The sequence below is a fragment of the Lithobates pipiens genome, unplaced genomic scaffold (genome assembly GCF_037356315.1).
Source record: "Lithobates pipiens isolate NorthernLeopardFrog02 unplaced genomic scaffold, aLitPip1_a1.2 Scaffold_25, whole genome shotgun sequence".
NCBI lineage: Eukaryota > Metazoa > Chordata > Amphibia > Anura > Ranidae > Lithobates > Lithobates pipiens.
The window spans coordinates 78048840-78064661 of record NW_027507787.1 but is presented as its reverse complement, the minus strand read 5'-3'; positions in this window follow the sequence as shown (position 1 = coordinate 78064661).

Below are 15822 nucleotides of genomic sequence, written 5' to 3'. Positions count from 1 at the left end.
CCTTTCCTCATATACACTAACTGAGCAGGAATATAGGGTCCTAGAATTGGGTCTCACATTCTGCCCAGATGAAAATGCAGATAATTTGAACTCATTAAAGACCTGCATTTATTCGCCAGGATGCTTATGTACAAGGTCCTGTATGACAGATTCAATCAGTACTCCCAGCAGTGGACCACAAAAAATGGTAATGGAGGATGTTACTTTTGAGGATCTATGAGCATTGCAAGATCTGATGGATTTATGGGATGAGAGTAACCCTGAGGAGGAGGGTTGGGTGCATCAACCATCTGGATCCGGTACCTCATGCACCCTTTCTGACGGTCCGGTACCCTGCACCCCTCCCCCCATTATGGACTCCTCCCCCAGCCATAATTTCAGATCAACCCAAAACCTACAAACCCAAGTCGAGGTCCTTCCCGATGTTACAGGGGAAATCCAATATATGGGCCTTTGTAATTCAGGTAGCTAAAGAGATAGAAAAAATGAATTGGTCCATTGGACCTCAATCAAATCTCCCTAACGACCTAAAAAAAAGCCCTGCGTACCCTCAATTCCAATAGAAACATCATAGTAAAACTGTCAGACAAAGGTGGAAACCTGGTCATAATGGATGTAGATCAGTACGAACAGATGTGTTTAAATATCATACGTAATGCTAACTGGTATAGATCTGTTCCACAGTCACATCTGAATTATTACATGCAACTGTACAAGAACATCATATCTAAAGCATACAACCATGGTATTATAAATCGGGAAACCTTTAAATTTCTGAATATAACGGATTTCAAAACTCCAACTTTTTATGCACTGCCGAAGGTGCATAAAAGCCTGCTAAATCCCCCCGGATGCCCAATTATTTCAGGGTGTGGTTCCCTGACGGAAAAGGCAAGTCAATTAATAGACAAATATCTCTATCCACATGTGAAGGGATTATTTTCTTATGTCAAGGATACAATTGAGCTTCTGAAAATATTAGACAGTTTGACGTTACCACAGAATTGCTGGCTGGTAGCCATAGACATAGAGGCTTTGTACAACTCTATACCACATACCCATGGTGTGGAGGTTGTGCGGGGCTTCTTAAATGAATGTGAATTGGATTCGAGAAAATATAGCAACTTTATTGTGGAATTACTCAAATTCATATTGACACATAATATCTTTATGTTTAGAGGTTCGCACTACCTCCAGGTGCAGGGTGTTGCAATGGGGCCAAATGTGTGCCCTCATATGCAAACCTGTACCTGGGGGGGGCGGTGGGAACGAGATCTATACTTAGATGAAGCCAGATCAATGGACATCAGCCAGATTGTTTCCTGGCATCGATACATAGATGATGTTTTCATGATTTGGGCAGGATCAAAAGAGGGCGTGGTGTCATTTTTTGAAAGTTTACAAACAAACAAATATAATTTAAAATGTATCTACACCTTTACACCTTGGACCAGAAGAGAATCACTTTTTTGGATGTTGAGATTTATACCAACAAATTTGGAACATTAAGCTTCACTCTATACAGGAAACCCTCAGTGGGGAACAGTTTACTACATGGTAGGAGCTCACACCCACAAAAATTGATTGACAGTATTACTTGCAGTCAGTTTTTAAGACTGAAACGAAACTGTACCGAATATAGTGACTTTCAGAAAGAGGCCAACTCCCTGAGAGATTGTTTATTAATTAGGGGCTATAGTAAAAATTGCCTCAAAAAGACATATAACCACGTGAAAAATCAAGATAGATCAACGGTGTTATATAAACCCAGACGGATTAACTCATCAGCAACAACTAGGATTATTACAAAATATCATTGACAACATGCAAAAGTGAGGAATATATATATAACACATTTTGGCACCTGTTAACAGCGGACTATAGAATTTTAAAATTAAACCCTTCCCTGAAATTACGTTCAAACAGACGCGATCGATTAGGGACACCTTGGTGAGCAACCATCATAAGAAATTTGATACATCCAAAAAAGTGATACCAGGCACATATCCATGTGGTAATTTCAACTTTTGTCCCTATATTATGGAAGAGAGGGATATTCTACTTCCCAATCAGAACACTTGGATACAGAACCAATTGTCAAACAATTGGCTCTGTATATTTGATGAAATGTGTATGTGGAGCATTTTACGTGGGGAAGACTAAGCGTCCTGTTTTGTAGGATAAGGGATCATGTATCCCTCATCTCTAAATGCAGGATGGAAACACCTATAAGTCGACACGTAGGGCTATACCACAATTTCAATGTTAAATCCATTGGATTTGTTAGCTTTGAACACGAACGAGGGGGGATATTGATATCAGACTTTTACAGTTAGAAACCCGATGGATATATTTGTTGGAAGTGACTCGATACCCAGGGCTTAATGAAGTGATAAGCTATTAACCATTTCTATGAATTTGGGTGGACTATCCATGGTGAAACAACAGTAATTACTTGTATTCTTGATGTCTGTCTCTGGGCGTTTCCTGTTGTGCTCTGACCTTGGGCATTCGGTGCTGCCATGGGACAGTTTGGTCATGCCCGCTCCTGATTTCCTGTTATGGGCCCACATGACCAACACGTGTGTATGGTGGGGGAGCATGGGTGGGCCATGTGGGCTATCTGGTGGCCCCCTGAGTGGAGAGGGGGCTGTGGATTTACCCACATGAGGAAAACTTATGTTTAATAATCTTTTTCTTTTTCATATTTGCCTAATAATTTTGTATATTGTTTTTCAGACATTTGTATATGGCAATCAAGAAATGCATTCATGACATCTGAGTTGGCCACGGGAACGAGTATCGGGCTCCTCGTTGGGGTAATCTCCTATTGTGTTTTTATAAAAAGGTTTTGGGGGGTTTTTTTTGTGCGCAGTGGAACCATCTATTGAGAACATACCTCAGTTTGTATCATGGAGATGCAATGGTTTGGCTTTTTTCCCTCTTTCATGTGATAACGCACACCAACTGATTTTCAGGTGTGTGTGTCAAGACGTTATATCTAATTAAGAGGTAAGATATGCTCCCTATGATTTTAATTCCTCTGTTTTCAGATAAGATTATGAAAAATATACAGAGGTATTTTTATGAATATTCTTTTTTTTTATACTTTGTCATTTCTTTTTTTCTTTTACATTTCTTTTTTTTTTTTTTTTTAGGTGTGCTGTGTGTTATTTGCCTGGCCTCCATGTGCTTGAGCTCCCAATAGTGGGTGATATGGGTGATATGACCCTCTCCTTGTAGCTATTACAAACAAAACTGTAGCAACACCTGGTTAAAAGTGAATCCTGAGCATATGAAACATAGGCATTTAAGGTAATGTCCCTGATTTTGTAAATCTTTAGTGCCTCCACCCAAAGGGGGGCCTTGTAAAGATAAGAGAGGACTCCCTCCTAAAAAAACATTTGTTCCAAAGGTACAACACATTCCAGACTGCCATAAAAAGCTTAAATGTTTCTTTTGTTCAGTCTCTACTTTCGGCATTGAAAGGAGGAACCTCTACCGCTAGGTATTGTATTCAGGTAACCTGACACTAAACGGTGACTGTATCTGATTGGACTGTACCTGACAGTGAGTGTATCTAATAATTTTCCACCTGGCTTAATACACTTTTAAGTTAACATTTGTTAACTTGTAGTACCTGTAGTGCCACCTCTAACTTGAATTTCACCAATTCAGAAGGAATCTGCCAAACTATAAGCTGACAAAATAGTGCAGATCTAGACGTAACTGCACTATAACTGTTAAGTTGCCGAGCTGTTTTTGCATTTTTCAAAGATTTAGCGTTAACCATGGATGATGACACTAAAATTATAAAGTTTAACTCTGATACATATTGTGTGATGCAATTATCAACTTTGTACACCAGTGCATTTGACACGTGTCACTGACAACTAAAGTGTTAAAAAGTGTATCAAGCATATTTAGTGCATCTCTGCAATACATGGACACTTCCACTTGTTTTATCCATTTAAACATACTGCATATACAGAAAAAATAAAAAAAACTGTTTATGTGGCAAGAATATAGTGTGCTTCCTCATCGACACTAAATTGTATTTTGAAAAACAAACATTTGAGCTTATGAGTTAATGAAGGAACAGGGAAACAAAAACAGCTTGTCCCCCACCCCCAATATTCATAACAGACCTGAAGGGCAATGCTAATGTTCCTCCTTGTCCCTTTGTTTACATTCTGCTGTCAGCTGGGATTTCACACCTATCAGCCAGATGAAAATGCAGATAATTTGAACTCATTAAAGACCTGCATTTATTCGCCAGGATGCTTATGTACAAGGTCCTGTATGACAGATTCAATCAGTACTCCCAGCAGTGGACCACAAAAAATGGTAATGGAGGATGTTACTTTTGAGGATCTATGAGCATTGCAAGATCTGATGGATTTATGGGATGAGAGTAACCCTGAGGAGGAGGGTTGGGTGCATCAACCATCTGGATCCGGTACCTCATGCACCCTTTCTGACGGTCCGGTACCCTGCACCCCTCCCCCCATTATGGACTCCTCCCCCAGCCATAATTTCAGATCAACCCAAAACCTACAAACCCAAGTCGAGGTCCTTCCCGATGTTACAGGGGAAATCCAATATATGGGCCTTTGTAATTCAGGTAGCTAAAGAGATAGAAAAAATGAATTGGTCCATTGGACCTCAATCAAATCTCCCTAACGACCTAAAAAAAAGCCCTGCGTACCCTCAATTCCAATAGAAACATCATAGTAGAACTGTCAGACAAAGGTGGAAACCTGGTCATAATGGATGTAGATCAGTACGAACAGATGTGTTTAAATATCATACGTAATGCTAACTGGTATAGATCTGTTCCACAGTCACATCTGAATTATTACATGCAACTGTACAAGAACATCATATCTAAAGCATACAACCATGGTATTATAAATCGGGAAACCTTTAAATTTCTGAATATAGCGGATTTCAAAACTCCAACTTTTTATGCACTGCCGAAGGTGCATAAAAGCCTGCTAAATCCCCCCGGATGCCCAATTATTTCAGGGTGTGGTTCCCTGACGGAAAAGGCAAGTCAATTAATAGACAAATATCTCTATCCACATGTGAAGGGATTATTTTCTTATGTCAAGGATACAATTGAGCTTCTGAAAATATTAGACAGTTTGACGTTACCACAGAATTGCTGGCTGGTAGCCATAGACATAGAGGCTTTGTACAACTCTATACCACATACCCATGGTGTGGAGGTTGTGCGGGGCTTCTTAAATGAATGTGAATTGGATTCGAGAAAATATAGCAACTTTATTGTGGAATTACTCAAATTCATATTGACACATAATATCTTTATGTTTAGAGGTTCGCACTACCTCCAGGTGCAGGGTGTTGCAATGGGGCCAAATGTGTGCCCTCATATGCAAACCTGTACCTGGGGGGGGCGGTGGGAACGAGATCTATACTTAGATGAAGCCAGATCAATGGACATCAGCCAGATTGTTTCCTGGCATCGATACATAGATGATGTTTTCATGATTTGGGCAGGATCAAAAGAGGGCGTGGTGTCATTTTTTGAAAGTTTACAAACAAACAAATATAATTTAAAATGTATCTACACCTTTACACCTTGGACCAGAAGAGAATCACTTTTTTGGATGTTGAGATTTATACCAACAAATTTGGAACATTAAGCTTCACTCTATACAGGAAACCCTCAGTGGGGAACAGTTTACTACATGGTAGGAGCTCACACCCACAAAAATTGATTGACAGTATTACTTGCAGTCAGTTTTTAAGACTGAAACGAAACTGTACCGAATATAGTGACTTTCAGAAAGAGGCCAACTCCCTGAGAGATTGTTTATTAATTAGGGGCTATAGTAAAAATTGCCTCAAAAAGACATATAACCACGTGAAAAATCAAGATAGATCAACGGTGTTATATAAACCCAGACGGATTAACTCATCAGCAACAACTAGGATTATTACAAAATATCATTGACAACATGCAAAAGTGAGGAATATATATATAACACATTTTGGCACCTGTTAACAGCGGACTATAGAATTTTAAAATTAAACCCTTCCCTGAAATTACGTTCAAACAGACGCGATCGATTAGGGACACCTTGGTGAGCAACCATCATAAGAAATTTGATACATCCAAAAAAGTGATACCAGGCACATATCCATGTGGTAATTTCAACTTTTGTCCCTATATTATGGAAGAGAGGGATATTCTACTTCCCAATCAGAACACTTGGATACAGAACCAATTGTCAAACAATTGGCTCTGTATATTTGATGAAATGTGTATGTGGAGCATTTTACGTGGGGAAGACTAAGCGTCCTGTTTTGTAGGATAAGGGATCATGTATCCCTCATCTCTAAATGCAGGATGGAAACACCTATAAGTCGACACGTAGGGCTATACCACAATTTCAATGTTAAATCCATTGGATTTGTTAGCTTTGAACACGAACGAGGGGGGATATTGATATCAGACTTTTACAGTTAGAAACCCGATGGATATATTTGTTGGAAGTGACTCGATACCCAGGGCTTAATGAAGTGATAAGCTATTAACCATTTCTATGAATTTGGGTGGACTATCCATGGTGAAACAACAGTAATTACTTGTATTCTTGATGTCTGTCTCTGGGCGTTTCCTGTTGTGCTCTGACCTTGGGCATTCGGTGCTGCCATGGGACAGTTTGGTCATGCCCGCTCCTGATTTCCTGTTATGGGCCCACATGACCAACACGTGTGTATGGTGGGGGAGCATGGGTGGGCCATGTGGGCTATCTGGTGGCCCCCTGAGTGGAGAGGGGGCTGTGGATTTACCCACATGAGGAAAACTTATGTTTAATAATCTTTTTCTTTTTCATATTTGCCTAATAATTTTGTATATTGTTTTTCAGACATTTGTATATGGCAATCAAGAAATGCATTCATGACATCTGAGTTGGCCACGGGAACGAGTATCGGGCTCCTCGTTGGGGTAATCTCCTATTGTGTTTTTATAAAAAGGTTTTGGGGGGTTTTTTTTGTGCGCAGTGGAACCATCTATTGAGAACATACCTCAGTTTGTATCATGGAGATGCAATGGTTTGGCTTTTTTCCCTCTTTCATGTGATAACGCACACCAACTGATTTTCAGGTGTGTGTGTCAAGACGTTATATCTAATTAAGAGGTAAGATATGCTCCCTATGATTTTAATTCCTCTGTTTTCAGATAAGATTATGAAAAATATACAGAGGTATTTTTATGAATATTCTTTTTTTTTATACTTTGTCATTTCTTTTTTTCTTTTACATTTCTTTTTTTTTTTTTTTTTAGGTGTGCTGTGTGTTATTTGCCTGGCCTCCATGTGCTTGAGCTCCCAATAGTGGGTGATATGGGTGATATGACCCTCTCCTTGTAGCTATTACAAACAAAACTGTAGCAACACCTGGTTAAAAGTGAATCCTGAGCATATGAAACATAGGCATTTAAGGTAATGTCCCTGATTTTGTAAATCTTTAGTGCCTCCACCCAAAGGGGGGCCTTGTAAAGATAAGAGAGGACTCCCTCCTAAAAAAACATTTGTTCCAAAGGTACAACACATTCCAGACTGCCATAAAAAGCTTAAATGTTTCTTTTGTTCAGTCTCTACTTTCGGCATTGAAAGGAGGAACCTCTACCGCTAGGTATTGTATTCAGGTAACCTGACACTAAACGGTGACTGTATCTGATTGGACTGTACCTGACAGTGAGTGTATCTAATAATTTTCCACCTGGCTTAATACACTTTTAAGTTAACATTTGTTAACTTGTAGTACCTGTAGTGCCACCTCTAACTTGAATTTCACCAATTCAGAAGGAATCTGCCAAACTATAAGCTGACAAAATAGTGCAGATCTAGACGTAACTGCACTATAACTGTTAAGTTGCCGAGCTGTTTTTGCATTTTTCAAAGATTTAGCGTTAACCATGGATGATGACACTAAAATGATAAAGTTTAACTCTGATACATATTGTGTGATGCAATTATCAACTTTGTACACCAGTGCATTTGACACGTGTCACTGACAACTAAAGTGTTAAAAAGTGTATCAAGCATATTTAGTGCATCTCTGCAATACATGGACACTTCCACTTGTTTTATCCATTTAAACATACTGCATATACAGAAAAAATAAAAAAAACTGTTTATGTGGCAAGAATATAGTGTGCTTCCTCATTGACACTAAATTGTATTTTTGACACTAAATTGTATAATTGACACTAAACATTTGAGCTTATGAGTTAATGAAGGAACAGGGAAACAAAAACAGCTTTTCCCCCACCCCCAATATTCATAACAGACCTGAAGGGCAATGCTGATGTTCCTCCTTGTCCCTTTGTTTACATTCTGCTGTCAGCTGGGATTTCACACCTATCAGCTGAATGGGCCAGATGAGGATGACTGATGGTTGTTAGTAGGGATGAGCTCCGGCGTGTTCGCACACTCCATGTGCAGAGCCCATCAGGATGTTGACACAGTGCTGTGCTAATCATGGGCAGTCAGACATTGTCCCGATCTCTGCAGCTACACATCGGGGCAATGACTCACTGCCTGTGATTAGTGCAGCGCTGCGCCAACTTCCTGACGGGCTCTGCACGTGGAAGTGTGCGAATACGCCGGAGCACATGCTTATTTGTTAGGACAACAGAGCGTGCTGGCTTTCTCACAACTAGCCTGAAAGGAAGCTGCAAAACTTAGTGGCCTAACTTGACTGAACCTCCATACAAAAAAAATTTGGTCTGAACCTAGGTTTGAACTGGCAGCTCATCCCAATCAGGAAGTGACTTCAACAGCAATGCAATTGGCCCAGTATAATATGCAGCATTCCAATTAAGCTGTTGCAGCAGTTAAAACTATATTATAACTTCTGGAAATGTCTTAAAGTGGTTGGAAAATCTACCTATGTACAATAACCCAAATAATACCTTTAATACAAGCAGCTGGTTGAGACTCTTAAGATGAATAATGTTATGACTGGAAGTGACATTGGCACCTTGCACTCCATGACATTTATTGTGTATGTTTGTGTTTATTTCATAAACTACAGCTTTCCATTTTCTCCTGAATGCCACTATGAGGAAGAAAGGAGGGGGGAAGTTGTTTGTGTTGACCAGGCTGAATGGTGCTGGAGTGCAATCTGACAATCCAGTGCATGCCAAAGTAATAATCAGCCGAGTAAGTAGCACTTTACCAGAGTCAATGACATGACACATCTTTGTATAGCATTAGCTGACCATAAGAGGAACTATGGCCATAATCATGTAAATAGCAAGGTAGGTTAGTGGTATTAGCTACAACTTTATAGAGCTTATTTTTATTGAACACTGATAATGCTTAATGGTTTAACTTCTGCTTTTATAGACCAGTGGGTAGTTGTGCAATGATGCATACATTCAGTATAGATGTGCATGCTGTGTTGTACTTAGTGTAACTATATTATACTGTTGAAGTACATATAATCACACCTTATACTGCACTTATGTTCTGGAAAGCTTGTGGAAACATTTATAACAGTATGGTAAACATTTAGGCCACATGTACATGGGACGCAGTTAAACGTACATTCAGAGGCAGTTGGATGCTTTTTTCAACTGCCCCTGAACTCATTCAATGTTATCCTATGTGGCCATGTACACAGTCTCGTTTATTGCCATTTTTATGCAGTTGCGTATAACAGTGTTTCTTTGGAAGCAAAAAAATGGGTTCAGACACCGAAGATTTACACATTTCAGATGCCAAATGCGACTAAGCGAAGTACCGGCGTTCAGACACATTTTAGTCTATAAGCGTTTTTAAAGGTACCCTATATTTTAGACCTAAAGACAAAAAAATTATGGAAAACAATGAAAAAATACAAAAAAACAAAGTAAAAACTAAAATACATCTGTACATCTATATATAAATATATGCACATGCCTGATCGTCACCAATAGACTTTCCTCTGGTGACACACTCTTCCTCATGTTGGTGTCCATGCGTGTCAGACTGGGCCATACTTTTTCAAGTAGAAGGTCAAATGTAGCAATGGACATGCGTGTGAAATTTAAAAAAAAATTGTTGGGGTAGGTACGCAGCTTTATGTACATGTTTACAAAATATCCTGCCGACATCAGCTGCGCAATCAAAGGATGGGTGCAATAGCAAAGAACTCTGACTCTGGACCTCTCACGCAATTTTCTACATTGTTCTAACCTCATCAAGAGGATAATTTCCTCACATATGCTCATTATGGGATCCATTTCCAAAAAAAGCACAGAAATAGAGGCAAATACAAGTAGACAAAGGCTCTCTCTGCTGCCGCTACTCACTCTGGTCAAAATGGCTGAAATAGTTAACTTACAATGCTTTTTGAGCTTGGGGAGGGTCTTAAATTAGGGCATCTTAATAAATGCTTCTAGACACAAACGTGGTTAAACACGCATGCAAACGGGGCTAAACAAGAGTTTTAAATGTTGGTTTCAAGGTGTCAAAAAAATGAGTTCAGAGGACTTTGCCTCAGTATCCCATGTACATGGGGCCTTAATGTATTAGGTATATTTAAAGGAGTGAGATATCCCTTCATTTCCTAAAAAATATATTATGTTATATGACTTTTGAGAGCCGGTTCACACAGGGGCAACACGACTTCCAGCCCAACTTTTGGAGGCAACTTGGACATGACTTGAGTATGAATAACAGCTCAACTTGTAATGACTTCAACACCACTTGGGGGGACTTACAAAGTGACTTAAAGGTTCCCCGGGCCAGGCGACTTTGGCCGAGGCCAATCGGAAAATAATCAGCTCTCAAGGGGGAACTCCACGCCAAATTTTAAATAAAAAACCGGCATGGGTTTCCCCTCCAGGAGCATACCAGGCCCTTAGGCTTGGTATGGATTTTAAGGGGACCCCCCTACACCAGAAAAACAGCATGGGGGTCGTTCATCGTTCATCCCCACCCCCTTTCCTGACCAGCCGGGCTGCGTGCTCGGATAAGGGTCTGGTATGGATTTTGGGGGGACCCCCAGGCCGTTTTTTAGCCGTGGGGATTCCCCTTAAAATTCATACCAGATCTAAGGGCCTGGTATGCTCCTGGAGGGGGAACTCATGCTGTTTTTTTATTTAAAATTTGGCGTGAAGTTCCCCCCCAAGAGCTGATTAGTCTGTGAGAGAGGCGACATTGTCACTTCAATATAGATGGAGATCTGACTTGGAGACGACTTCCATTGAAATCAATGGGTAGAAGTTGGATTGAAGTAGTACAGGAACCTTTTTTGAAGTCAGAGTGACTGCTGTAGTGTACATTAAGATGGCTCCATTAACTGACATTGATTTTCTCAACAGCGCGACTTGAAGTCGGATCCCGAGTTGCCCCTGTGTGAACAGGCTCTGAGTGTACCTAAAATCCTAATTCAAAACACTTCTTGCTTTTTTTTTTTCTAGTCCGTGTTTGGTGTTGAGATAATGTTTCACTCTTGAGGGTGATGGAAAACAAGGAGGATTGTTTTTTTTTTTATTTGTGTATTGTGGTCAGGATGCTTTCAGTATTTTTTTTCCTTCATTGGAAAAGCTAAAAATATTCATGAGCATGATTTTCCTCAACAGTAATGCCCAGATAGGGCTGTTTTTTTTATCAGAAATAATTGTTTTTGTAACACTACTTTGTGGATATTCATCTTGCTCCATTGGCTCTTCAACTTAATTTATTCCTTAATCATCATTCTCTTAGGCCACCATAGTTTTTGATAAGTCAGTGCTCCATATTGGCACCATATGTCAGTGCTGCATATTCCATGATTATATGTTGGTATCATTCATCAGAAAATTTTATTTTTTTTGTTCCCTAAGAATTTCCTTCATCCGTCCAATGTTAATCAGCTGTGTAACCTGTTTTGTATTTCTTGTGTAGCGCCCTCTACTTAGGTAGGTGCTAGAGTTAGGATTTTTTGTGAGAGCAGGTAAATATAGGCAGGCCTAGCTGGAAGTTAGGCCTGTTTGTTTTGATTTGTGTGGGCTGGGAATGGCTCAGAGTAGGCTGGTGACTCACAGATAGCTTAGATGACAGGCCTTCTTGATATACCCAGGGTTAGCCCAGCTGAGGAGGAGTTGTCGGGTGGGAGAACTGAGGATGGAGTACTAGGGTACTATTAGTAGTAGAATGCTAGCGTGTCAGGGCCTTTGAGGCCGCTCCCCATTCTGGAGGGGGAGGGGGGTGACCTTGAGGTTCTGTTGCAAGATGGAACCCTTCTGGAAAGAAAGGAGGATCTGGTCAGGAAGCATACAGAGGAACCAAAGAGGACAGCAGAAGCTAGTGCTGCCAGGCTCACAAGGGAACCACTGGTGTGTGTTCAGCCAGGAGGCTTGGTGATTGATAAGTACTATCGGGAGTGGCATGCCAGAGAGGACTGAGAGGCAACTGACAGTGCTAGGTGTAGAGCCAGTGAGGATTGCAATGTCACAGGCAGTGGGGTCGGGCGGCTGCAGCCAGGAGGGCTTGCAGGGCTCGAAGAGGGATTGCTGGGAGCAGTAGTCCCTCATAGGACAGCTACCACTAAAGGACCTCCTATTCTATATTTTTTCTACACGAAAAGGGACCCGAGGTCCCTGCTTACAAATTGCAACGTCTAGGGCCTGACTGAGTCAGTGTTGGGCCTAACCATGTGCTAGCTGGGCCTGGAGTCAGGAGAGAGGGAGTGATAGTCTGCAAGCAAGTGTTGTGCAGTAGGAGCTGAAGAAATGTCACGTACAAGGAGTGTACATAGTTCGGTCCCAAATTGACTGTTCTAAAATTCTACTGGGCATCCCAAAAAATTCCCATCCCTCAATAAAAATACCAAGTTCAAATCCCTCAATAAAAATACAAAACATATGGACTGTTCATTGACTCAAGGTGAATGCCGGGCTGGGCAGGTTGACAGACAACTTTCAGCAGCCCCTACGGGGATACCGCTACACTTGTCTGTACTTTTTTCTCTTTCTCCTGAATGTTGACTGGTAATTATATAGAAGCTCATAAGAGTATACACTGGAGCAGATGACTATTAGGCCACTTTTTTTTTTACGTGGGCAAGCTTACGATAATAAGCGTATACAACATAAGCAGTAACTATGATAAACAATTTTGAGACATGCAGGGGAAGATACAGATAAGATAATGATAGTCGTTTGTGACAAACGCTTGCAAAAAGTAGGAATCATTTGAGGAAAGAATTAAAAAGAGAAATGAAATAGCAACAATGAGGGTGAAGAACCATGGAGAAAAAGAAAAACGAATGAGATGGGGGATAGAGAACAAGGAAAAGAAAAGTGATCACCAATTGTAAAAAGATAGATGAGAAGAATACTGTGTATGTAAGTGTAGTGCCATCTACTTCTAGATAGGTGCTTACTGATGTTTTTTTGACAGTATAGGATATAGAGACAGGTAAATTTAGCCAGGGTCCTGCTCTTTACTAGGCCTGGTTGTTTATTTAGGGATGGGAGTGTCCAAGTAGAAGGAGGTGTGGCCGCCTACACTTGGGCTCAGGGATACCTCCTCTGCTTGACAGGGGATTCTGCTGGAAAGAGAAGATGGTCTGAGACCTGAGTGGCAGGAAACCCATGTGAGAGAATTGATTAATGGTTCATTTCTATGGTCAATGGGAGGTCTCTCATAAAAGAGGGAGGTCACATGCTCTGGGGAGTCCGAGGTCCAGAGGTTCAGGTCCCGAGGGCCGGGAGTTCAGAGATCCCAGAGCCTCTGGGAGGAGGCTTAAGGTCCAGGAGTTCAGAGAAACCCCAGAGCCGGATAGCCGGAGGCGAGTCCAGGGAGGATGAAATCTGGCCCCTGGAGAAGTCAGCATATATCGCTGGAGGAAGACCGGATGTCCCATGCGGGAATGTGCCAGACAGCGTGGAGGAGGAGGAGTAAGTAGGAACTAAGCAGAAGAAGACTGGGGAATAAACTCTGTGAGTACAACATGGACTGTTGATTGGGAGAGAGCAACAGGAGTGCAGCCCGGTAGAACTACTTAGTAACTTTATACTGTGTATCCAAGGACCACAGTATCGAGCATTATCCAGGATTGAGGGAAGTTTGACAACATAGAAATAGGCAGTGTGGCCTGTGACTTTGAGGTCAACGCCCACAGCATTATTCAGAGAAATGTTTATCTGTCCATATTGGAAGTGCGACCTAAGAGAGAGTTGGAACCAGGAAAGGATCACTTTAAGGGACTTAAAGCCACGGCTACAGATTAATACCCTTTGACCTAAAACTGGGGTCGGATGGGGCATCTCATATACCCTTTTTAAAAGCCCACCAATTTATACCCAGAATAAAGCATTATAAAATCCAGAGTCTTCACTGTTTGGTGTGATGTAATTGCATGGGGGATCAGAATCGAAGCCATTTGACAATAAAGGTAATGAACAAACTCAGCAACCCCCATGGGGGTACCATTACATAAGTCATAAGTAATGATAGAATAACTGAAGAAAACAAGGAAAACTCAATACTCCTGGAACACAAAATCGCATACAGATGGGGGTTCCCCACAAAGCTACTGGTCACTTACCAGAACCAGCAAACCTCTTTCAAACTCCCAAAGATGGGATCAAACAGTTGCACAACTTGGGTATAATCCTTAACCCACCGCCCAAAACTCCCACCAACAAGCCATCCTCTAAAATCACCAATAAGTGGGCCTCAAGGGATGCACCCTAGTCCTCTGATTCTATCTCTGCCCATACAATAAATTGTTGCTGGTTGTTACATTTACAATTCTATGGAGGAGAAGGTGCCACAAGCTCTCCTCGCCCCACCACTATAGTGTACAAAGCACACAATATTTCTCAGAACTGTTCCTACATTTTTGCTATATTGCAATTGCATTGCTGTTTTATATTTAAGTTTTTATTCATTTTAAGTTCTTATGTACAGTATGGACCTCATTCTTTGAATGTTTTGATTAATTGCAAGCATTGTACCTATAAACTTTGATATTTTAGTTCATATAGTGCACCCTTCAATTCTTTCAAGACCATATATCTTACCCGTGACATTTGATAACTTAATACTCTCTAACTATGTCCCTCAAAATGACATCCCTCAATGCCAAAGGCTTAAATAGTCCATGCAAATGTTCCCTCTTATCGCGGGAGGCTATCTCCCAACATGCAGACATACTTTGTGTTCACTCACTGCTCCCACAAGCTTTTCCCTCATATCTACCTTTCCCAAGCCAATGAAAAAGCAAGAGGGGTTATGATTGCAGTCCTCCCCTCAGTATCTTTTAGCTTATCACATATAGAACAAGGCCCCTCTGATAGGTTCTTAATACTTTTGGCTTCTTTCAAAAATAGGCCCTTGATAATAGTTAATATATATGCTCCAAATACACACCAAAAATCATTCTACATAACTGTCATGCACAAAATACAACATTACCCCAAAGACCATATCATACTGTGGCAATTTCAATGAAGTGATTGATCGAAGGAGGTCCAAAGCCCTTTCCTCCATTCTGCTGATGGAAGATATTTATGACCCCTCGAGATGTCAACATGGCACTGAAAGGGATTACTCCTTTTACTCTAAATCTCAAAAGACCTATTCAAGGATCAATCTGTTCCTAAACTTCCAAGTGCTGCTACAGAATGTCTCCACCTCCTCCATTGCAGTGATTTTGTGATTTGACCACGTTCCTGTATCCATCACCCTCTTCTCTATCTCCCCAGTACACCACATGAATTGTGGTGATTGAATACCACCCTCCTCAGTGCTAAGGAGATTAGAGAACAGATCAGATCCATGATTAGTGACTAGTTTAACTTCAATT